The 25,861-nt window shown below is 44.4% G+C and overlaps 1 protein-coding gene and 1 pseudogene across 1 annotated transcript in view; one reads left to right on the top strand and one right to left on the bottom strand.

The window, feature by feature from the left end:
- Plch1 (phospholipase C eta 1) overlaps positions 1-25,861 on the top strand; it is a 221,679-nt gene that overhangs the window by 74,643 nt on the left and 121,175 nt on the right. The gene's annotated exons all lie outside the window — the stretch shown is intronic.
- On the bottom strand, positions 2,448-3,217 carry LOC131913058 (nucleophosmin-like; annotated as a pseudogene).

Below are 25,861 nucleotides of genomic sequence, written 5' to 3'. Positions count from 1 at the left end.
GTACACATTAAGTTTATTATACAGAAGAATATTTTCAACATGAAGATGCTCCCAAACCCTCCTATAGTTCTTTCTCTAGGGGTGGGGCCCCCTAGAATTCTCTGTTCCACATTAGCATGTCTATTGGTGGTGTCCTTGTTCAGGTCTTGCTCAGGCAGCCATATTGTTGAGGTATCATGGGTGAAGCTTCCCTGACATTTCTAGGAAACAAAATCTCATAAAAGATTTCCCGATTCTTTGGCTCTTAACAATCTTTCTCTCTCCTCTTCTCTGGTGTTCCTTGAGCCTTATGTGTAGGGATTGTGTTGTAGATGTATGTATCCATTGGGACTGGGCACCTATAATCACATGTTCTCTGCACTTTGACCAGATGTGGTATTCTGTAATGGTTACCATCTGTTGCAAAGTAAAGCTTCTTCAATGAGGATTGAGAGCTACACTTATTTCTGGGCATCAGATTAGGTATTTAGAATGCAGTTAAGAATTATGCAGCTTTAGTAAAATGACTGTAGTAGATTCTTCTCTTATTCATAGTGAGACCTATGATCTCACTAGCCACAGGCTAGTGTCTTGGTTGGGATTTCTTTTGCTGTGATAAAACATCATGACCAAAAGCAAGTTGGGAGGAAAGGGTTTATTTGGCTTATACTTCTATATTGCTGTCCATCATTGAAGAAAGTCAGGACAGGAACTCAAACAGCTCCTGGAGGCAGGACCTGAAGCAGAGGCCATGGAAGGTCCTGCTTGTCGGCTTGTTTGTCATGGCTTGCTCAGCCTGCTTTCTTATAGAACCCAAGACCACCAGCCCGGGGATGGCACCACCCACAGTGGACTGGGCACTCTCCCATCAATCACTAATTAAGAAAATGTCCTACAGGCTTGCCTGGAGCCCAATCTTATGGAGGCACTTTCTTAATGGAGGTCCCCTCCTCTCAGATGACTTTAGCCTGTGTCAAGTCCCGCACAGCTAGGCTTCCAGTAACCTGAATGATTTCCCTACTGCTGAGCAGCTCTTAAGTCCAGTTAGACGGCTATTGGTTACAACCAAGATATGGATGCCACCATTGCACCTTTTGGGATACCTTGCCTTGCTAGTCATTGCTGTGGTTCATAGGGGTCACAACTGGCTTACTGATGGCTTCCTTCCCTCGGAAGCTTACGCAGCAGCTTCTGATACTATGAAAATTAGTCCTCAATGGGGAGGCATTCAGGTCAGACAGAGCTTAAAGGGATCCCCTGAGTGCTGTGTCTGAAGTGCATGGGGTCTTCAGCAAAAGACTTACCTTCAACCTCTAGGAGGCAACCAGAGACAACAGCAATAGCCTATATTGACTTGGGAGTTTCTTGGATTCCCCTGACCAACAACTTGAAAAGAGCTTTCTCATGTTTGGTTCTGGGGTTTTTGATAGATGGTCTATGGTGCTTGGATAGAGCATTGTCAGCCCAGGTAGCATCGCTTCGTTTAAGCTATATACGGATACACATATACTTATATGTATTATATGTAATTTTAGTTGAATATATATGATTCTTTATGGCTTTAAAAAAATCCTTAGTTATTTCTCATGTTTCTCTTCCTCTCAGTCTGTACTGACTCCCCCATCAGTTCCCTGCCTCATATGCTATGTGCATTAAAGTCACAAACTTGTGAAATTCTTGTGTTTACATTTTTGGTAGATGTTGCTAAAGTATTTCCCGTGTTTATGAGAATGCTGCTCATTCACATTCTAGCCAACAGCAGACAGTGTCAATCTTCTAAATATAGTTAGCAACATGCTATCATGGTTTAATCGCCATCTTTTAAGTATTAGCACCCCTGGGCATGCTTTCATGCTTAGTGGCAATTTCTTCATCTCTGTGTTGTCTCTACGCGGTAACCATTTATATGTAACAGTTATCAGTATCAATATTACTGAAAGCTCTTGAGACAGGGTCCTGCTGTGTAGCCCAGGCTGGCTGGGACAATCCTCAGGTCATGTCGTCCCCCCTGCTCCCAGCCACTCAGGGTCACAGGTACACACCACTAGGACCCAAGGGTTTGTCTTTTTCCTGTTATCGTGTTAGAGCTCATTGAATGTGAGGAAAAGGCATCATCAGTCACATATGTTGAAAATTATTCGTCTACTTCTTAGGAACTTAGGATTCCACTGACAGTCACACACATGGCAGTGACCAGTGACATTGTGAACAGTGCAGTGGTTAACAGGAATCATCTGTGTGAGATGGCCTGTGGCAGGAGGGAGCCGGGTGGTTCCAGCTGTCAGGTCCAGCCCCTATCTATACCATCTGAAGGAAGCAGCCCTGGAGCAGATGTCCTATCTCTCCTTCCCCATGTGACTCCACCTCTCCTAGGCAGGAGCCCAGACACCAGCTTTCCTGAATAGCACCAGGGCCCAAGCCTAACCCTAAGCCTCTCACCCTGCGATGGGCAGGTGTAAACCATCTTCTCAAAGCGACTTCCTCCACTGCCAGAGATCTGCATAGCTTCCGGGCCAGTCATCCGGAAGCAGTTCTTCACATAACCGGTGAACTCAGCTTCCAACTTGGGAAGAAAACCACTTTCTCTATACTTGCTTGCATTTTTGCCTTAATGTCTTCTACAGAACTAAGCACTTTGAAATTTAAGGACCACCTCCCCCGCCTCTTTTTTTTTTTTTTAAGGATTCTTGATCTTTTGGTCTTGGTTTGATGGTTTAAAGTTTTTTTCCATTCTTGCTTGATTTGGAGCCTTTTCTTTAGTTTTTTTCATCAAAATCATCATCATTATCTTTATCCTTTTATTTTTTTATTCCAGGGCAGAGTGCTTTCCAGACAAACTTAAGAGTTTTGCATCCTCCTCATCTTCTGCTTCTGCCTCGTCCTCTACAGCGACGACATGCTGTCCACTAATGTGCACATCCCCTGAGCCACACTTTAACCACAAGACTATGGGTGGTGTCATTTCAAAGCCCCCAAGGGAAACTATGTCGTACAGATGTCTTCTGAGTTGCTCCTATTACTTTGGTTGGACTGCCTTCTTAATTCATTGCTTCTGCCTCAGGAATGTATAATTCGTCCTTGGCTCCAGCCCCTAAACTGACTTTTCCTAGTGATAACTGGTGCTCAGTTTCACCATTATCTGCCTTAAGGTGGTAACCTTTGTGGGCCTTTAGCATACAACCAAAAAGGTGTTCTGAGCCTCCAGAGGGCTCATGTACATGTACAGCGACTCCTCCATGAGCTGGAGGCACACACTTCCATGAGGGAGAAGCCGGGTGGAGATAATTGTGTACTACTCCTTGGAACAGACACATGCCAGAGGCCGGAATTGTTTTTTTTTTTTTTTTTTTTTTTTCAGGTACCACTACATTTATTTTAGAAAACTTAATAAAAAATACTCTTAATATAAAGTCAGGTTGCTTTCTATACTCAATCACTTCTATAAACAGAACAATAGAAACAGGAAATATAACTATATGACCACCCTCCCATTCATACTGTGACTTAAAAACAACAAAAAGGAATGGTTTAAGGTTAGTTACATTAACCACTCTATAGTTAAATGAAAACACTGATGTTTTTGAATTTTCTAGATGTTGGAGGTTACAGCCCTTTACTCTATGGCTGATTACTTTTTTTTTTTTTTTTTTTTTGATTTTTTTTTTTTTAATTTTTATTTTGCAATACAATTCAGTTCTACATATCAGCCACAGATTCCCTTGTTCTCCCCCCTCCCGCCCCCCTCACCTTCCCCCCAGCCCGCCCCCCATTCCAATCTCCTCCAGGGCAAAGCCTTCCCCACAGACTGAGATCAACCTGGTGGACTCAGTCCAGGTAGGTCCAGTCCCCTCCTCCCATGCTGAGCCAAGGGACCCTGCATAGGCCCCAGGTTTCAAACAGCCAACTCATGCAATGAGCACAGGACCCGGTCCCACTGCCTGGATGCCTCCCAAACAGATCAGGCCAATCAGCTGTCTCACCCACTCAGAGGGCCTGATCCAGTTGGTGACCCCTCAGCCATTGGTTCATATTTCATGTGTTTCCGTTTGTTTGGCTATTTGTCTCTGTGCTTTATCCGACCTTGGTCTCAACAATTCTCTCTCATATAAACCCTCCTCATTCTCGCTAATTGGACTCCCAGAGATCCACCTGGGGCCTAGTCATGGATCTCTGCCTCCAGATCCATCAGTAGTTGGATGAGGTTTCTAGCACGACAATTAGGGTGTTTGGCCATCCCATCACCAGAGTAGGTCAGTTCGGATTGTCTCTCGACCATTGCCAGCAGTCTGTTGTGGGGGTATCTTTGTGGATTTCTGTGGGCCTCTCTAGCACTTTGTTTCTTCCTATTCTCATGTGGTCTTCATTTACCATGGTCTCCTATTCCTTGTTCTCCCTCTCTGTTTTTGATCCAGCTGGGATCTCCCACTCACCCAAGCTCTCTTTCCCTCGACCCTCGCCCTTCACTACCCCCACTCCTGTCCAGGCTGTTCATGTAGATCTCATTCCATTTCTCTGTCGTTGGGCGATCCCTGTGTCTTTCTTGGGGTCCTGTTTTCCAGGTAGCCTGCCTGGTGATGTGAGTAGCAGTCCAGTCATCCTTGTTCCACATCTAGCGTCCTGTTATGAGTGAGTACATACCATGTTTGTCTTTCTGAGTCTGGGATACCTCACTCAGGATGATTTTTTCTAGATCCATCCATTTGTCTGCAAACCTCATGATGTCATTGTTTTTCTCTGCTGAGTAGTATTCCATTGTGTATATGTACCACATTTTGTTTATCCATTCTTCAGTTGAAGGGCATCTAGGTTGTTTCCATGTTCTGGCTATTACAAACAACGCTGATATGAACATAGCTGAACAAGTGCTCTTGTGGTGTGGTTGAGCATTCCTTGGGTATATGCCCAAGAGTGGTATAGCTGGATCTTGGGGGAGATGGATTCCCAATTTTCTAAGAAATCGCCATATTGATTTCCAAAGTGGTTGTACAAGCTTGCATTCCCACCAGCAGTGGAGGAGAGTTCCCCTAGCTCCACATCCTCTCCAGCATAAGGTGTCTTCAGTGTTTTTGATCTTAGCCATTCTGACAGGCGTAAGGTGGTATCTCAGAGTTGTTTTGATTTGCATTTCCCTGATGATTAGGGATGTTGAGCAATTCCTTAAATGTCTTTCAGCCATTTGAGTTTCCTCTGTTGAGAATTCTCTGTTTAGTTCTATAGCCCATTTCTTAATTGGACTGTTGGGCATTTTGATGTCTAATTTCTTGAGTTCCTTATATATTCTGGATATCAGTCCTCTGTCAGATGTGGGATTGGTGAAGATCTTTTCCCATTCTGTAGGCTGTCGCTTTGCTTTGTTGACCGTATCCTTTGCCCTACAAAAGCTTCTCAGTTTCAAGAGGTCCCATTGATTGATTGTTTCTCTCAGTGTCTGTGCTACTGGTGTTCTATTTAGAAAGTGGTCTCCTATGCCAATGTGTTCAAGACTACTTCCTACTTTCTCTTCTAGCAGGTTCAGAGTAGCTGGATTTATGTTGAGGTCCTTGATCCACTTGGACTTAAGTTTTGTGCACGGTGATAGATATGGATCTATTTGCAGCCTTCTACATGTTGATATCCAGTTTTGCCAGCACCATTTGTTGAAGATGCTTTCTTTTTTCCATTGTGCACTTTTGGCTTCTTTGTCAAAAATTATTTGTTCATAGGTGTGCGGATTAATATCAGGGTCTTCAATTCGATTCCATTGGTCCACATGTCGGTTTTTATGCCAGTACCAAGCTGTTTTTATTACTGTAGCTCTATAGTACAGCTTGAAGTCAGGGATCGTGATGCCTCCAGAGGTTGTTTTATTGTACAGGATTCTTTTGGCTATCCTGGGTTTTTTGTTTTTCCATATGAAGTTGAGTATTATTCTTTCCAGGTCTGTGAAGAATTGTGTTGGTATTTTGATGGGGATTGCATTGAATCTGTAGATTGCTTTTGGTAAGATTGCCATTTTTACTATGTTAGTTCTGCCTATCCATGAGCATGGGAGATCTTTCCATTTTCTGACATCTTCTTCAATTTCTTTTTTCAGGGACTTAAAGTTCTTGTCATATAGGTCCTTCACTTGCTTGGTTAGTATTACCCCAAGGTATTTTATGTCATTTGTGGCTATAGTAAAGGGTGATGTATCTCTGATTTCCTTCTCCGCTTTTTTGTTCATTGTATATAGGAGGGCTACTGATTTTTTGGAGTTGATCTTGTATCCTGCTATGTTGCTGAAGGTGTTTATAAGCTGTATCAGTTCCTTGGTGGAATCTTTGGGGTTGCTCAAGTATACTATCATGTCATCTGCAAATAGGGAAAGCTTGACTTCTTCCTTTCCAATTTGTATCCCCTTAATCTCCTTATGTTGTCTTATTGCTCTGGCTAGAACTTCAAGTACTATATTGAATAAGTATGGGGAGAGCGGACAGCCTTGCCTCGTTCCTGATTTTAGTGGAATTGCTTTGAGTTTCTCTCCATTTAATTTGATGTTGGCTGTTGGCTTGCTGTAAATTGCCTTTATTATGTTTAGGTATGTTCCCTGTATTCCTGATCGCTCCAAGACCTTTATCATGAAGGGGTGTTGGATTTTGTCAAATGCCTTTTCAGCATCTAGTGAGATGATCATGTGGTTTTTTTCTTTGAGTTTGTTTATATGGTGTATCACATTGACAGACTTTCGTATGTTGAACCATCCTTGCATCCCTGGAATGAATCCTACTTGATCATGGTGGATAATTGTTTTGATGTGGTCTTGGAGTCTGTTTGCCAGTATTTTATTGAGTATTTTTGCATCAATGTTCATGAGGGAGATCGGTCTGTAGTTCTCTTTCTTTGTTGTATCCTTGTTTGGTTTGGGAATCAGGGTAATTGTAGCCTCATAGAAGGAGTTTGGTAATGTTCCTTCTGTTTCTATTGTATGGAACAATTTAGAGAGTATTGGTATTAACTCTTCTTTGAAGATCTGGTAGAATTCTGCACTGAAACCATCTGGTCCTGGGCTTTTTTTGGTTGGGAGACTTTTAATGACTGTTTCTATTTCGTTAGGGGTTATTGGACTATTTAAATAGTTTATCTGGTCTTGATTTAATTTAGGTATGTGGTACCTATCCAGAAAATTATCCATTTCTTTTAGGTTTTCCAGTTTTGTGGAATAGAGGTTTTTGAAGTATGACCTGATGATTCTCTGGATTTCCTCAATGTCTGTTGTTATGTCCCCCTTTTCATTTCTGATTTTGTTGATTTGGATGCTCTCTCTCTGTCTTTTGGTTAGTTTGGATAAGGGCTTGTCTATCTTGTTGATTTTCTCAAAGAACCAACTCTTTGTTTCATTAATTTTTTGTATTGTTCTCTTTGTTTCTATTTTATTGATTTCAGCTCTCACTTTGATAATTTCCTGGCATCTATTTTTCCTGGGAGACTTTGCTTCTTCCTGTTCTAGAACTTTCAGGTGTGCTGTTAAGTCACTAGTGTGAGATTTCTCCAGCTTATTTATGTGGGCGTTTAGTGCTATGAATTTCCCTCTTAGTACTGCTTTCATAGTGTCCCATAGGTTTGGATATGTGGTGTCTTCATTTTCGTTGATCTCTAGGAAGTCTTTAATTTCTTTCTTTATTTCTTCCTTAACCCATTGGTGATTCAGGTGGGTATTGTTCAGTTTCCATGAGATTGTAGGTTTTCTGTAGTTTTTGTTGTTGTTGAAATCCAACTTTAGACCATGGTGGTCTGATAGAACACAGGAGGTTATTCTAATTGTTTTGTATCTGTTTAGATTTGCTTTGTGACCAAGTATGTGGTCGATTTTAGAGAAGGTTCCATGGGGTGCTGAGAAGAAGGTATATTCTTTTTTGTTAGGATGGAATGTTCTGTAGATGTCGATTAAGTCCATTTGAGTCATGACATCAATTAAGTCCTTTATTTCTCTGTTAAGTTTCGATTTGGGGGATCTGTCCAGTGGTGAAAGTGGGGTGTTGAGGTCTCCCACTATTAATGTGTGGGGTTTTATATGTGATTTAAGCTTTAATAATGTTTCTTTTACATATGTGGGTGCCCTTGTGTTTGGGGCATAAATGTTCAGAATTGAGACTTCATCTTGGTGGATCTTTCCTGTGATGAGTATGTAATGCCCTTCTTGATCTCTTTTGATTGATTTTAGTTTGAAGTCTATTTTGCTGGATATCAGGATGGCTACACCCGCTTGTTTCTTAAGACCGTTTGATTGGAAAGTCTTTTCCCAGCCTTTTATTTTTAGGTAGTGTCTATCTTTGAATTTGAGATGTGTTTCTTGTATGCAGCAGAAAGATGGGTCCTGCTTTCGTATCCATTCTGTAAGCCTATGTCTTTTTATAGGTGAATTAAGTCCATTGATATTGAGGGATATTAATGTCCAGTGATTGTTCATTCCTGTTATTTTTTGGTGGTGATGTGTGTGTACTTTTCTTCGTTGGGGTCTACTGCTGTGGCTTTATCTATTGCCTGTGTTTTCGAGGTTGTATCTGACTTCCTTAGGTTGGAATTTTCCTTCTAGTGCTTTCTGTAGGGCTGGGTTTGTGGATAAATATTGTTTAAATCTGGCTTTGTCATGGAATGTCTTGTTCACTCCATCTATGAGGATTGAAAGTTTTGCTGGGTATATTAGTCTAGGCTGACATCCATGGTCTCTTAATGTCTGCATTACATCTGTCCAGGACCTTCTGGCTTTCAAAGTCTCCATTGAGAAATCGGGTGTTATTCTGATAGGTTTGCCTTTATATGTCACTTGGCCTTTTTCCTTTGCTGCTCTTAATATTCTTTCTTTATTCTGTACGTTTAATTGTTTAATTATTATGTGGCGAGGGGACTTTTTTTGGGGGTCTAGTCTGTTTGGTGTTCTATAGGCTTCCTGTATCTTCATAGGCATTTCCTTCTTTAAGTTGGGAAAGTTTTCTTCTATGATCTTGTTGAATATATTTTCTGTGCCCTTGAGTTGGTATTCTTCTCCTTCTTCTACCCCTATTATTCGTAGGTTTGGTCTTTTCATGGTGTCCCAAATTTCTTGGACATTTTGGTTCATGACTTTGTTGACTTTAGTGTTTTCTTTGACTGATGAATCCATTTCTTCTATTGTATCTTCAACGCTAGAGATCCTCTCTTCCATCTCTTGCATTCTGTTGATTATACTTGCATCTGAAGTTCCCAATCGTTTTCTCAGATTTTCTATTTCCAGCATTCCCTCTGTTTGTGTCTTCTTCATTTTTTCTATTTCCCTTTTCAGGTCTTGGACTGTTTCCTTCATTTGTTTCATTGATTTTTCTTGATTTTCTTTCAGTATTTTATTGTTCTCTTCCAGGACTTTATTGATTTCTTCTAATTTGTTTGCCCTTTCCTCTAGTTGTTTACAGCGTTCTTCACATTTTTTTGTCTTTTCCTCTACACGAGCCTCTAGCTTCTTCATGATGACATTCATAAGGCTATTTTCTTCTGCTTCTTCCAATTTCTGATGTTCAGGTCTAGGTGTTGGAGGAGGGCTAGGGCCTGGTGATGGTGTATTACTATTCATTTTGTTGTATGTGTTTCTGCGTTGACGTCTGCCCATCTCCTTGTGGTTCGTTCCTGGCCTTATTCGCACACTTGGTTCAGAGCTGACAGATTCAGGAAGTCTCTCTCTCTTGTCCAGATGGGAGCTCTCTTGTCCAAATTGGAAGTCCGGGACAGGATGGAAGCTCTTGTTCAGAAGGGAAGTCCGGGGGAGGATGGGTGCTCTCCTCTCTCTCTCTCTCTCTCTCTCTCTCTCTCTCTCTCTCTCTCTCTCTCTCTCTCTCTCTCTCTCTCTCTCTCCTCCAGATGGGAAATCCACGGCAAGATGGGAGCTGGGGGCCAGCCTCTAAGTGTCAAGAAGAGGCTTGGGGCTCAGGCGGATGGGCGTGGGGGCAGGGCGTGGAGACTGCAGGGTCTGCCAGGGGTCTTGGAGAAGGAGATCCTTCCCGGTTGTGGTAGAAGGGCACCTGCCCGGGGACCAGAACCTGGGGCCAAGTTGGGCAGGTCTTCCCCGGAGTGGCTGGTGCCCAGGGATGGGGTCGGGGGCAAGTTAGGGCACTCACCTGTGCTTCAGAAGGGAAGTCCGGGGGAAGATGGGAGCTGGGGGCCGGCCTCTAAGTCTCAGGAAGAGGCTTGGGGCTCAGGCAGATGGGCGTGGGGGCAGGGCGTGGAGACTGCAGGGTCTGCCAGGGGTCTTGGAGAAGGGGATCTTTCCCGGTTGGGGTAGAAGGGCACCTGCCCGGGGACCAGAACCTGGGCCCAAGTTGGGCAGGTCTTCCCCGGAGTGGCTGGTGCCCAGGGATGGGGTCTGGGGCAAGCTAGGGCACTCACCTGTGCTTCAGAAGGGAAGTCCTGGGCAAGATGGGAGCTGGGGGGCCTGGCCTCTAAGTCTCAGGAAGAGGCTTGGGGCTCAGGCAGATGGGCGTGGGGGCAGGGCGTGGAGACTGCAGGGTCTGCCAAGGGTCTTGGAGAAGGGGATCCTTCCAGGTTGTGGTAGAAGGGCACCTGCCCGGGGACCAGAACCTGGGGCCAAGTTGGGCAGGTCTTCCCCGGAGTGGCTGGTGCCCAGGGATGGGGTCGGGGGCAAGCTAGGGCACTCACCTGTGCTTCAGAAGGGAAGTCCTGGGCAAGATGGGAGCTGGGGGCCGGCCTCTAAGTCTCAGGAAGAGGCTTGGGGCTCAGGCAGATGGGCGTGGGGGCAGGGCGTGGAGACTGCAGGGTCTGCCAGGGGTCTTGGAGAAGGGGATCTTTCCCGGTTGGGGTAGAAGGGCACCTGCCCGGGGACCAGAACCTGGGCCCAAGTTGGGCAGGTCTTCCCCGGAGTGGCTGGTGCCCAGGGATGGGGTCTGGGGCAAGCTAGGGCACTCACCTGTGCTTCAGAAGGGAAGTCCTGGGCAAGATGGGAGCTGGGGGGCCTGGCCTCTAAGTCTCAGGAAGAGGCTTGGGGCTCAGGCGGATGGGCGTGGGGGCAGGGCGTGGAGACTGCAGGGTCTGCCAGGGGTCTTGGAGAAGGGGATCCTTCCAGGTTGTGGTAGAAGGGCACCTGCCCGGGGACCAGAACCTGGGCCCAAGTTGGGCAGGTCTTCCCCGGAGTGGCTGGTGCCCAGGGATGGGGTCGGGGGCAAACCGGAATTGTTTTTAATCAGGATATTATGCAGTTGTGGAGAGCAGCAGAGGGATGGCTGGAGCTGCCTCCCGGGGACTTCCTGGTCTCTCTGCCCTCAGGCAGCTTCAGGCACATCTCTCAATCAAGATTAATGACTGCTGCTTGAATCAGGATCCAAGTACGAGTTCAGTTATATCACAGGTCTGTTCTAGTTGAGTCTCCCCTTGTGTGCTCAGGCTGCAACTGTCCTCTTGGCCCAGCTCTTACTCTCCTAAGCCACAACCAGGCAGATCTTCAGAAAAGGGCCACCCTAGGGCTGGTCCTTTGGCTCAGTCGGCAGAGTGTTTTCCTAGCATGCACCAAGCCCTGGGTTCCATCCCCAGCACCATCTGAACTGGGCTTGTTGTTTCACACCTGTAGTCCCAAACCATAGAAGGTAGGGGCAGGAGGATCAGAAGTTCAGAGATATTCTTAGCTATGGAAGTGAGTTCAAGGCTACCCTGGGGTATAGAAGATCCTATTTCAAAAGCCAGCCAACCAATTAACCAATGAAAAAACAAAAAGCCCAGGTACTCAAGTAGCCTCTGTGATTGAAAGGCTCAGCTCAGTGGGAGCTGCCTTTCCTCCTTCCCAGTCACAGCTTCTTCAGCAATGGTGGTGCCTGGTAAGGAACTGTGGGACTCTGTGTTTCCTGCCTGTCTGCTCTTTGGCCCCAGAGCACAGACATCAGGCCACTTCTACGGAGAAGTCTAGGTGGAGTCCATTATCATTTGCTTTGTCTTTCTGCCCTGCTGGACATTTGGGGGGCACTATGACAAATGTTATGACATTTTGTTGCCTAATTTGTCATTTTATGTCACTTCTGCCTGCCTAGTGGAGACAGGCTCTCATTCTGTGTTGCTCACTCTCTGTGCTGTGTTAGCACCCAGGAATAACCCATATACACACTACACACTCACCGTTTCATTGAAACAGAGAGACTGGCTGTGTCTATGAATAATCAACACCTTAGGAAATTGAGGCGTGAGCTGAGCAGGCCTTTCTGCCTGCTGGAAGCTTGGCATTCACCGGGGTGGGGAGGCCCTTCAAAGGGAGAAGGCTGCTGGAGAGGACACCAAAGCCAGAAGCCAGCAAGCAGGCAGAGGCCCTGGTGGTCCTGCCCAGCCAGGTTGTGTTCCCACGAGTTCTGTGCAAAGCTGTTGCCATCATTTGGTGGTGGCTCTCCCGCCCGTTTGTCTTGAACCTGACTTGGTGGGTTTAAGAAAGCCGAAGCTGGGTCATTGAGAAATCTTCCCTATCACTCCATTGTTTCTCCTTGGAACTCGAGATACTGAAATTTATAAGCTGTGACCCTGTGGACAGAATCTTGGCTGCACCAAGGCCTGGCGGTTTTAACATGACTGTGTCATTGTCTGTGTTATGGTCCCCTCCTGGCTCTGCCTCTAAGAGCCGCATTTTCATTACCTTCCAGGTTCTCAAGGAAAACATGTAAAACTCCCTGTTCTGATAACTGAGGTAAATAGAGTAAAACCCCACATTCTTCCTCCCTTTGAGGGAGGAAGTTTTGTTCTGTGTAGTAGTGGCAGGAACTACTGGAGGTAGGGAAGCATACAGGTAAGGCATTAGTCTGACAGTGGATATTAATGCTTGGAAGTCCTTGCTGTGTGCCTCATGTGCCTGATGACCCTTCAGGTTCGTTAAAACATTTCATCTCAGATTTTAAATAAATTTCAATTTATCGTTTAAAATACTACTGCAAAAAAAAAAAATCTAGTTTCTGAGTGAGAGTGTGGTATAGATTTAAATGTTTGCCAGACATTAGCTAAATCCTTTCTGCAGTGAAGTCTGTCTAGGTGTATTCATTTGGGGCTTCTGCACACTGGCTTTGCCTAAGCTCTATGTACATCTTTTCTTCTCTCTAGTCTCCTAAATTGACTGCTTTGTTGATGTGCAAAGAAAATGTAATTTCCTGTTACTTGTGTCTTTTGATCTATCTAAAGGATTCCTAATTTGGAAGAACAAACTTCAGGAAATGTGTGTTGGCCTGATAGAACTGTCCCCAGGAATATTTTTATTAGGCTCTGTTGAGTGAGGCAGTCACAAGGTCTTTCATCCCAACACTGTTAAAGTGTGTGTAGGGAGTCCTCTAAATTGAGTACAAAGGCTTGTTTTTATGGCAAGGGAGTGCATTCATTTTGCATTTTGACTCTTAGGTTAAGATTTCATGCATTTTTTATTAGCTATGCTTTTACATCCCCAGCCTACTGAATAGAAAAAGCAAATGTGTTTGGCCCTGGGTGATGCAGCATTTATACAGAATTGTTTGATTCTGTGGGAAAGAGCTAGAAATCAAGAATGAAGGTGATAGCTAATTCTGTACAGCCACAAATCCTGTCTCTGTGTCAGTATTTGTTCTGTTGACACATTACATTTGTTAGAATTGAATCACCAAGGCTAGCCCATCTCAAAGTGGTGGGGAAACAGACTTTTCTCAGAGAAGGGTGCCAGAGAATTTGTAGATAGTTTTTTAAAGCCACTGCAGATACGTCTTGTAACATTCCTTGTGATTCATTGCTTCATTGAGATATTTTATCATAAACCAACCCAGCAAAATAAGAGCCAGGGTATCATAGATTTACTTGAGTGGGTGGGTGGGTGGCAGAGAGACAGAGACATAGAGACACAGACAGAGAGACAAGATGTGAATGAATATGGAGCATGAGGCAGGTGGTGCAGGAAATGAAACTGGCTAGCAAGGAGGGCCTTGCTGGATGCTGTTGAAGAGTTTCTCTTCCTGTCCTAGTCCTGAGTTCTCCAGCTTTGATGATGTTACCCTCCAGGTTGTGTGGAAGATGATCAAGATAAAAGGGAAGCCAGTATTAGAAGGATAGTTGTCTCAAGAATTTTGAGGTGACTCCTAATATGGACTTGGAGGTGCAATTTCACACACTATTAAAAGGTAAGCCCAACATTTTAAAAAGATTTGAGCATGAGAATTCAAAGACTGGTGTTAGAGTTGCATGTTGGGAAGATCTGTGCTGAAGAGGAACGTGGTAAGGAAGGGCTGTGATACTAGCAAGTGTCCAGGATTTCATTTAATAGGCTAAAGTGGTGCTCAGTGGGAGATGAGAATTGAGCAGTGTGGACAGAGAGGAGTTGAAGAGAAGCCAGTATACAGCATGGAAGAATAGAGGCACTTGGTGACTTGCATGTTTCTGGCTGGGTCATTGTTGGTGATAGGTTGCCCATGTGGGTGGGAGAGCAATGTCTAGATGATGATTCCCCTAGAAGATAGGATTTCTCTGTGTAACAGCCCTACCTGTCCTGGAACTTACTCTGTAAACCAGGCTGGCCTTGAACTCATGGACCCACCTGCCTCTGCCTCCTGAGGTGCTGAGATTAAAGGCATGTACACCACATCCAGCTTATTTTCTGTGTTTTAATGCTATATTTATTTTTTGAATTTTTTTTTTTTTTTTTCGAGACAGGGTTTCTCTGTGTAGCTTTGCGCCTTTCCTGGAACTCACTTGGTAGTCCAGGCTGGCCTTGAACTCTCAGAGATCCGCCTGGCTCTGCCTCCCGAGTGCTGGAATTAAAGGCGTGCGCCACCACCGCCCAGCTATTTTTTGAATTTTTATTTCGAGCCTAGATGGATGGATTCTCCCAGGGTTGACCAATTCCCAGAGATAGCTAAACGTGTAATCAAAAGGCTTCTCTGGTTCCGCCACGTCCCCGCAGTCCCATGGCCTGCTTATAAAACAATCACTCAGAAGCTTATATTAATTATAATTGCTTGGCCATTAGCTTAGGCTTATTACTGACTAGCTCTTACACTTAAATTAACTCATAATTCTTATCTATGTTAGCCACGTGGCTTGGTACCTTTTCTCAGTTCTGCCTTGTCATCTTGCTTCCTCCGTGTCTGGCTGGTGACTCCTCACTCCACTCTTCCTCTTCCCAGAATTCTCCTAGTCTACTCATCCCACCTATACTTCCTGCCTGGCTACTGGCCAATCAGCATTTTATTAAACCAGTGTACAAGAGCATTATCCCACAGCAAAACATCATATGTAAGCCAGCTTTTCACATGCAAGCCAACCAGTCCACACCCTATCCCTCTTTCCTTTCCTCAGCCTCCTTCTTTGTGAGCTTCTTAGACATGGACCATTATCCACCTGCTCCAACGACCCCAGCCTCAGGTACCAGGCATAGAGCGTCAGGCCCTATATCTCTGCAGCCTGGGATAGTTATTTTCAAAGCCAATCTTAAGTCTGGCTGCCCTCCTGCTTCCTTTCTTTCCTTTAGATGCTTTGATGAAGGCCATTGCCTGCATCTCACCTCCCTTGCTCCTCTTGTTCCCTGCTTGACTCTGCTGCTCCCCTGTGTTTCATTCCCATCCACTCCCTGAGTGGCTGGGCTGTGCCTCTGTTGTGGAGAACCACAAGATTCGGAAGACTTCCTTGAAACACTTTGCTTGCTATCATCTGACAGAGCGTTACTATCTAGAATATACAAACAGCAACAACAAAAAAACAACAAAACCTCACAAAAGAAATCTGAGTAACCCAATGAGTAACTGGGCTGATGAAATCAATAATCAGTTCTCAAAAGATGAAGTACAAATGGTCAATTGAAAAAAAAAAACTGTTTGACCAACATCATTAGCCATCAGAGATACAAATCAAAACAATCTCACTTCAGGCAGAATGGTAGTCATAAGGAAAGAAGTAACAACAAATGCTGGTGAGGATGTGGACAAGTGGAAGCCCCTCTACACTGCTGGTGAGAGCATAAATTAGTCCAGCCATAGACTCATAGAAATAAAAGTAGAGAGACCATATGACCCAGCTATATCAGTCATGGGTGTTTACCTAAACAACAACAACAACAACAACATATCAGAGATATTTGCAAATCATGTCTATTGCTGCACTATTCAGAATAAGGACCAACCTAAGTACCTATCAACAGAGCAGTGGATCAAGAAATATGGTTTATATACACAAATACGGAAATTTTTCACTATCAAGAGAAATTATGCATTAATAGGAAACAGAAGGGAATGGAGCTAATATAAGAGAATTAAGTCAGTCTCAGAAAGACGTAATACTGTTTTCTCTCATTTGTAGGTCCTGCATTTTATAGAGATGTATACGTACAGATAACGTGGAATTAGAAAAGCGACTGTCTAGGGGAACGTATGGAATTAATAGGAGGAGGAGAGACAGAGATATGGGATGTGGGCTGTGGGAATATACTTAAGGACATTATATCCTGCATGAAAATGGCCATATATAACCATGCATAGCAAAATAAAGTATTCAAAGAAAAGATAAGAAAAAATTGTGAACCCAAACTCCCAATTCCCCCTCACACCTGCATCTCCTGTCTCCTGACACACTGTCCAGTCCCCTCACACCTGCCTCTCCTGTCTCCTGACACACTGTCCAGTCTCCTCACATCTGCCTCTCCTGTGTCTTCTGACACACTGTCCAGTCCCCTCACACCTACCTCTCCTGTCACCTGACACACTGTCCAGTCCCCTCATACCTGCATCTCCTGTGTCTTCTGACATGCTGTCCAGGTTCCAGCATCCTACAGGTGGCACTAAGGGAGATTTGTGTACGCCATGTTGAGTTAGAAGTATTTGGGGTGCTCTCTTGTCTGGGTGGAGCTATCTAAGAATGATCAGACTTTAGGATTTGTATATTATGGTGGATCTCATGACATCACCCTCATCTCATGGGAGAAGTGGCTGAAATATACAAGAAGGGGCTTTAATGATTGTGAAGTGCCCATCAGTGGGAGTTACTGTTTCTCCACTTCTCACAGTCTGGGGCTGTTAGCTAGCTATTCCCTGCTGAGGAAAGGAAGGAAGAAGCTTTGCTCTATGTGGACGGCACATTTCTGCTCAGACCCACTCACAGGAGTCCTGCTGACCCACTGCCACCACAATGGCTTGGGTTTGATTTTTTAAATGTTTATTTTTATCTTTTATTTACTTTGTGTGTCTGTGTGTGGATGCCCTCAGAGGCCAGAAGATGATGTTGGATCCCCTGGAGCCAGAGTTACAGGTAGTTGTGAGCATCCCCATATGAATCTGGAAACCAAATTCTGTTATCTAAAAGAACAGCAAGTGCTGTTAACTGCTGAACCATCTCTTAGTACCCATCCCCTACCTCAGGACAGTGTCTTGATATGTAGCCTTTGTTGGCCTAAAAAACCACTATGTAAACCAGATCAGGCTGTTTTTGAACTCTGAGTGTTCCTCCTGCCTTTGCCATCTGAGCGCTGGAATTATAGGCATACACTGTCATACTCTGTTCATGTTTAGTTTTAGAAGGAGAAGCCTGTTTATGCCAATAGAAAAGGAACTACTTAAGAATATTTGGGAATAATGTTTCAATATGGAAGTAGTAATTGAACATACAAAACATAAATATACCAAACATGATTTGATATATTAGTAACTTCTTTGTTACTATAACAAAACACCTGAGGCAGTTGACTTATAAAGAGAAAAAGGTTAGTTTGGCACAAGATTCTGAGGATTTTAGGCTTCTAATTGAGGGAGCACATTGTGATGAGAGTATGTGTTGGGGAAATCAACCACATAGTGGCTCACAGCCACCTGTGATCCCAGTACCAGGAATCCAGTGCCTCCTTCTGGCCGCTGCAGGCACCAGGCATCATGTGGTATACATACATACAGGCATGCATGCATTTAGGCATACACCCATACACATAAAATAAAGATAAATCTGTCCAAAAGGGGGTGGGTGTGTGTGTGTGTGGGACACATACTTCAAAATAAAATAAAGATGGCCACTTCTTAGGAGGTGATTTTGAGGATTTCCTGGTGTGGAAGCTACTGTCTCAGGGACATTTGTTTCCCTTTACTGCTCATAGAAGTCCCAACACTGTGGGGAAGGTTCTCGTATAGGACAGGGTCTCTACATGGAGTGCCTCACACTGCCCAAAGGTTTGGATGGAGGATATATGTGCGTTTTGTTTGGTGTTTGCTGCCTGGGATACCGTCTCATGTCGCAGCCGTTCGTGCTTATTGCCTGAAGCTTTATTTCCTTGAACCAGAAAGTAAAGGTCTTTGGTCTGCTTTCTACATCCCGTTCTGATCCCTTATTTAGTTAAAAAGCTTGAGTACAAGATGTAAGAGAGATGAAGGAAAGGGCATACTTCTTCAACTTTAGCATGGAAGACAGTTTATTTAGAGAAAATTTTCAGATTTAATCTAAGGGCTTTACATCAATCACTCTTGAGCTGTAATTTCAGAAAATAAAACGGAGTGGGCCAAAATAAGGTTAGGTAGTTGAAGTTTGGTTGAGTTGCCCCAAATACCTACTATATAAATGTTAGAAAATTGATGTTCCTGGGCGGATATTCTGATGCCCCTTTCTTAAATTTCTAGTAAGTGTTTTCACTTGGATGTAGTTTGCCAAGGAAACTAATATTAACAGCTGACTGTGCCTGGTTGGTTGCTATGTCAGATATTGGCTGGTTGTTGCTCTGTTACTGTGTGATGTTCTTAAGCATGTGAGTTTTCCCTTTGGAGCCAAAGTTATGGCACACAAAGAATGCTGTGGCCTGTTGCTATTCTCCCCGTGCATGCACTGAGGGTTTGTCCTGGCTTCAGTGGAGGTCCTTGGTGACCTTTAATTGGGACAGTGTAACTCCAGGTACCACAGGATTGGTGCATTGACTATCACTTGATACAGGAAGTCCTGAGGGTGCACTTGCTTGTATGTTTCTGTTTTTAAAAATCTGCCATCTGTAGAATTTAGAAACCAATAGAAATACTATGTATTGGTCTAGAGCCGTGCTTCTCAACCTGTGGGTTGTGATATTTATATTATAATTCATAACAGTAGCAAAATTACAGTTATGAAGTAGCAAGGAAATAATTTTATGGTTGAGATCACCACAACATGAAGAACTGTATTAAAGGGTCATAGCATGAGGAAGGTTGAGAACCATTGGTTTAGAGGGATAGAACTAATAGGAATAGGAAATATGCTATTTCTTTTTGTCTAGTTTGAGACAGGGTCTTACTAGTTAGCCCAGACTGGCCTCTAACTTAACTATCTTAGCCTACTGAGTGTTGGAATTACAAGCACACACTATGATAGTTGGCTGCAATATCTTGTTTTCAGTCTTTTTAAATGAATATTTTTAGTGAAAAAAATGACTTTCATTATGACATTTTCATGTGTGTATATCATTGTTTTCCCTTCCTCTCCCCCAACAAGCTGGCTCTATTTCTTTATAGTAGAAATCACTGTATATGGACATATATAATGAGATGTAAAGTGAGATTTTTAACATGTATACTTTATATTATTATTATAAAGAATAGGCTCACATGATAACAGAGATGGAGAAGTTCTATGATCTAGGCAGGCTGGAGACCTAGGAAAGCTAGTAACGTCTAGTCCATTCCCAAAGGTCCAGAGAACCAGGATATTGATGAGGTAAGCACCAGGCCAAGGACAAGGGACCAGTATCTCAGCTCAAGTGAGTCATCAGAGAGTTTAACATTCATCTGCTTCTTTGTTCTCTGTGGACCTTCAGAATATTTGAAGGCACTCATCCACAATGAGGGGCAATGTGCTTCACCAGAAACACCCCACAGACCAGCAGACACTCTACAGAGACTTTTCAGCTATGGATATCCTGAGCTCAGTCAAGTTGGCATGTAAAATTCATCATCAAAGGGGAGCCTTTCAGTGTTCTTTCAATGAAGGCAGTGGTGCAGACAACATGGACTATCCACAAATAATCTTGAGTGGTTTTTACTCTAACATCTAGACTTCGGGAAGTAGCTCAGAGTGTGTATACTGGATCCTGCACCACTACTTTTGGGTTGGGAACTTTAACTCACTTGTGTCTTTGTATCGTCTGCTATAATATAGTGATGGCCGTGGTGCATGCTCATCTGGATGCTTTGGTAGTTGAACGACTCCTAGAATTCCCTGCACTGTGCTAAGGGAATTGTGAGTACCCATTGAATAACTGACATCTTCAGTATTTCTGTTACCGTATCTCTGACTTTACTGCTCTTAAAACAGGCAAAATTACTCTTGACCCCTTTCTTTCCCTTTGGTATATGTGCTAACCATCAGACATTGGTGACTATGAACTAGTGTTTTTATTTATATTTCTGATGGATTAAGCAATATTCATTTCTGGTCTAGCATTTAATAAACTAATAATTAAATAAAGTTAGGTTCTCTCTCCCTCCCTTTCTCTATCACAGTACCCCTCTCTCTTCTCTTCCCCCCCTTTTCTTCTCCCATCTTATTTCTATTTTTTTAAGGGCTTAATATGAATCTTCAGTTGGCAGAATCCAAGAACCCTAAACTTGAGTTTTGATGAGGACCTCCTCAGTTTCCAGATTCTTACACATGGTAGACCAAGGGTATTTGGGGGATATTTGAGTCTGTTATACACAGAGAAATATTAGGGTGAAACGTTTAAGTCTGACGTCTGCAACCATTTAAGTCCGAGGAAAAATATCAAACAGGTCATATTGAATTGTCAATATTGTCAATTAAGAAAATAAGTGGCTAAATGCTGGAGCCAGTAAAGCAATTTTAAAGGCATTTGTTTTGTAGTTCCTTTGTTAGGGTAAAAATCAGTTTTGAAAAAAAAAATCACATTCATTTAGTGTGTGTTTATGTCCTAGGAATCAAATGAAAATTACACAGTGAGCCTTCTTGCCAAGCTAAAAGTCAGTTTTAGACATGTTTTCCAGGGAATATGTCAGATGTGTGCTTGAAGAGTTAGAGTGTAAGAAGCCTTTCTTACTGTAGAGCTTGATAGTCTCTTTAAACACCTAACTGGTACCTCTCTGTCCCTGTTCAGTCATGCTTGGAAGGGTAGGAAGCTCCAAAGGGTAAAGGATTTAGATAGATGTCGTGACACTGCTTCTTGACCTTTTGGATAAGATAAGTGTAGAAAGCTTTTGTGGAATTAGCCACTTGTTGGAATTCATGGAGATAGTCATGAAAGGACCGTCCAGATCCGAGCTGTGCTGGAACACAGTGGCCGAGTGCCATTCTCCATTCTTTCTCCATTCTCCAGGACAGTTCTCAACCAAGCCTGGCTAACTACTGGGAACTAGTCTAGTCTTACTGATTTAGTTGCATAATCACACTGGTTTTTTTTGGTCTATTGGTCTGATATCTCATTGATGCCGGAGTTAGAAAATGAATGTTCACTTACTATTTAAATGTTATATAGTTATTTAAAGTATGCCTTTTGGAAAAGAAGTGGCTCAGCTGTTTTAGCTATGCTGGTAGCCAGCGTTCTACCTTAATAGTGACACATCCCAGGTCCACAGTGCTGAGATATCACATCAGTCTGCAATCTTGCTTCATTCCATCTCACTCTCTACTCACTCAGGGTGCTGTTTGTAACCATTACCTCACTGTGGGCTGCTCATCTCAACCCCTTCTGTGGCACACAGAGTCCTTGAAAGAGGTCCAGCTATCACACTTTCCCCCTCTGCCATTTAGAACTCTGTTCCACCCTGCCATTTTATTACTCAGGCAGCTTCAAGAGTGAGTCATCACCAGGACCCAGGGTGACCAGGCTTCAAAGAGGCTGGAACTAGGAGCAGAGGCAGTCCTTGCTGCCCAGCTCTGATCTCTGTCATCTGCCTCATTCCTCTTTTCTGCAGACTGCTTTTGCTTAGGCTGGCTTGGAAGTGGCAACCCACAGCTCCCCAGTTCACATGTCTTTCCTGCAACAGATCATCAGAGTCGGAGACTAGTTTTACAGGGTCTACACAAGTCCATAGGAAAGTTAATGTGATGGGCAAGGATGGGCAAGAGTAAGATTAGTGCAAGCCTCCCAGATGACCTGGGGTGGTGGGCGTCAGCTGTGAGAGCTGCCTGTTGTTTTGCAAGGTGGAAAGAAAAAAGCTCAGTGTCTTAGTATATTTCCTGTTGCTATAACAAAGTACTTGAAGCAAGGTATCCTAATAAAATATCAAAGCTGGATGCATAGAAAGAATAACTCTGGATTGAGAGCTTCTTGGCAGGTGACTGTGGGGTTCTGGGAACTTAGGTCTCCCAAGAAGGGACCACGTGGAACCAAGGAAAGGTAAGTGCTCTGCTCGCCGGTTCCCCAGCCTCCCTTTTTCTAATCAGACGCAGCAGGGAACCAAGTCAGGCAAGGACTTTATTTAAAAACAGCAAACTCTTTTAAAGCATTAAGAAAGCAACGCTGGGGGTGGAGGGGCACGTAAATGTCCCATTGGGCCAATCAGCTTAAAGGTTATCCAATCATGCGCCTAGTCTACAGTATTTACAGTGTTGTCCACGAGGGAATCATGTATTGATATCATCTTTCTTGACCTGAAGCTCCAATCATATTTTTTTGTAAACAACTTGGGTTCCACCCTCTACACTTTTCCTGGGGGCCATCTTTACTAGCACCTGGCTCCATAGCCCTCCCCCCCCAGAGACTCCCCCTTTTTGTTTTATGCCCACCTTGGTTTAGGTTCAGACACAAGACACCTCTTACAAGGTTCGCCCATGGCACCTTGGTTTAGGTTCGCCTTATGTTTTATGGGGAGAAGGGACCAAGGGTAGGATGGGTTGTATGGGCCCTATTACCGGGAGCTCCTGAATGGGCCGGACGGTTCTCCTTATGGAGAAGAGTAGCCCCTGGTCATGTCCCTGCTGGTATAATCGAAGGCCCCATGTTCCCCCTACGTCCCAATCGACTGCTCTCTTTCCTATCTCTGTAATAGTCATCTGGATGGGATTACATCTATACTTGGAGCAGTGGCCATACAGGGGGTTGGATGCCAGACGAGTCTGGGGGACCCGTTGGACCTTGATATTACCCCTTTGTTTTATCCAGTAGCCTGTCCCGGTTTGTTCACATCCCCACTGAGCACAGTAATAGTCATTTGCACCTCCACACTGAGCAACCTCCTTTGCAGTTCGATTGCTTCCAGGGCATACGTAGAAAGAAGTGTCCCGTAGAACGGCCCTCTTAAATACATGGGAGCATCCCGGACTCCCGGGGTTGGAAACCTGTGGTAGGGTACACCCATTCACCCCTTTGCATTCAGGTCGGCCTTCATGAGCAGGGGTCCAGTCTCCAACGTCCCAGGAGCCTCTCGCCAGATCGCAAAGGTCGAAGTAGAGTTTAGGCCACCAAGCTCCAGGGACGGCCTCACGAGTGGTGCTGTTGAGGATCTTTCCATCGCCAGCACTTATCACCGCCCAGGTCACCTTCTGAAGTTGGTGAGGAGTTCTCGAGGCCATGTTTGTTGCCTGGAGGAGCGCCAGAGTCACCAGTAGGAGTTCTGTCTGGGGTGCCATTTTCTGCAAGAGCTAAGGAACACAAAGTTTTCTCAAGGGTGATAAACCCCTGGACTTGATTATTAGTTATCTTGTTTTCGTTGTTTCTTTTTGCTTTAAAATAGACTTGAGACCACCATAGATATTTTTTCTCCTTGTTAGTCAGTCTGGCTTTGGGCATCTTCCTGTGGGGGTGTAGGAAGGAATTTTAGATTCCTGGCTGGGAGCCAGATTGGGGCCATCTCCCCTATGAGGAAGACTCAGCTAGTAGTACCCCCTCCCCATAGTAAGTAAGGGATCAGTTCCTCTCCATTGAAATGTTAAAGGATCCTTCCACCGTACTTGAATCTGAGGCTTGAGGTTTCACTGACCCTAATGATTTTGGAACCTGATTTCATTGGCTCCTTTGGACAGATTCAAAATATTAATAGTGAATAAGGCCTGATGTAATTGAATATGGGGGTTACTCCCCTTTTTGTTTTAAAAGCTGTTCTTTAAGGCATTGGTGGTAATGATTGCCTGCCCTTGAGGGTTGTGGGGGATTCCTGCTGTGTGTTTTATATGCCATTGCTCAAAGAACTCTGCCATGGCCCTGCTGGTGAAGCAAGGTCCATTATCTGTTTTAATTTGTGATGGCAGGCCCAGAGTAGCAAAACGTTGAAGGAAATAGGAATGGGCATGTTTGGTCTTTTCTCCCATGTGGGCTGTGGCCCAGCAGGCCCCTGAAAAGGTGTCTATTGAAACAAAAATGTACTTAAGATTGCCAAAGGGTGAGAAACAAGTAACATCAGTTTACCAAAGGACATTTGGCTTCAGCCCTCTAGGTTTGACCCCTGGTGTCTGCAGGGGAGGCACCCTGAGAAAGGGCTGGCAGGCCTTACAGGTATGTACTGTTTTCTTGAGATCTTTGACAGGTATTCGAGGGAACCTATGTTGCAAGCCCCTCCAATTAAGGTGGGTCAGGCCCTGTAGGCTAGTGGCCTCCTGTAATGTAAGCATTTGGGTCCCGGAGGCCAACTCATCAACCCAACTATTTCCTCTAGCCAAAAACCCTGGAAGCCTGGAGTGCCCTCTCATGTGTGACACATGAATGGGATGCTCCCTCCCCTCCAGCAGTCCCCTGAGGGTCATCATTAATGGAGAGACAGGGTTTGCATCCAGGTGAATGTGTGTGTGGGGCAAATGTGGTAGCAAATTCACCACATATAGGCTGTCAGAATATAGATTGAAAGGCCCCTGGACATTTTGAAGGGCCAGGACAACTGCCAACATTTTCTCATATTGTGCTGATTCCCGGCAGGGTCGGAACTCCTGCAGGTCTGGGGAGTCCTGATCATCTCGGAAAAGGGCGAAGGCCGAGCTTGCTCGGCCCCCATCTGTGAATACATGAAGGGCATCTGGGATGATTTCTGGTGGGAACATTCGAGGAAGTTTTAGTGGGAGCCTCCAGAGCATGACTGTCCATGGGGAAGGCCTGTAATGGCAGCCAAGGGACCCCAAGAATCCTTCTAGGGAGAGGGCGAGCCACGCATTAGCTCTAGAAAGCCATTCCACAGCAGCCATCCAAAAAGGGAAGACAATAGATTGAGGGCCAATTCTAAGTGTCTCTGGGCTTGTGTCCTACCTCTGATTACCACATTTGCGAACTGATCAGCCTAAGAGTACACTCATGGTGCGCCCCCCAGGGAGGTGTGGACCCATTCTATAGGCCCTCTCTCCTGTACCAGTACCGCTGAGATTAGGGTGGCACTTGTGAATAACCAGAGGGAGATGAGAAGATCAACAGAATATCCTTAGGGAGACCTTATCAAGGGGTTCCTGAATCTGTAGGAGAATGGCCTCAGGTATGAGGACAATGATATCCTGAGGTTTCTTGCCTTTCAGCAAGGAGAATAAGGGTACAAGGTCCTCTTTGGCAATGGGAATCCAGGGCAATAACCAGTTGATTTCTCCCAGAACACTCTGTAACTGAGTCAGAGTCAAGGACGCAGTAACATTCAGCTTGGGCTTGAGTGGGCATGCTTGGGTCAGAGTAAGCTCTGCACCAAGAATCTTAAAGGGTGCTACCCTCTGAACTTGTGTACCAGATCTTGCAAGTGAGAGGGGTCCCTATGTCCCAAAATAGTATCATCCATACAAACATAGGCAAGTGACCCATCCTTCCTTAACAGGGACCCCAATAAGGTGGCTAGGTATTATTGACAGAAAGATGGGCTATTGGCCATTCCCTGGGGCAACACAGTCCACTCAAATCTCTGATCAGGTTGAGAAAAATTAAGAGAAGGAATGGAGAAGGCAAATTTAGAACAGTCATCTGTGTGGAGGCGAATAGAGAAGAAACAGTCCTTAACATCTATTACCACTAGGGCATACTCAGTGGGCATGGCTGGGACCCAGGGCAAAC

This window comes from Peromyscus eremicus, chromosome 6, assembly GCF_949786415.1.
Source record: "Peromyscus eremicus chromosome 6, PerEre_H2_v1, whole genome shotgun sequence".
NCBI classification, from domain to species: domain Eukaryota; kingdom Metazoa; phylum Chordata; class Mammalia; order Rodentia; family Cricetidae; genus Peromyscus; species Peromyscus eremicus.
This window is presented reverse-complemented; position numbering and strand designations above follow the sequence as displayed.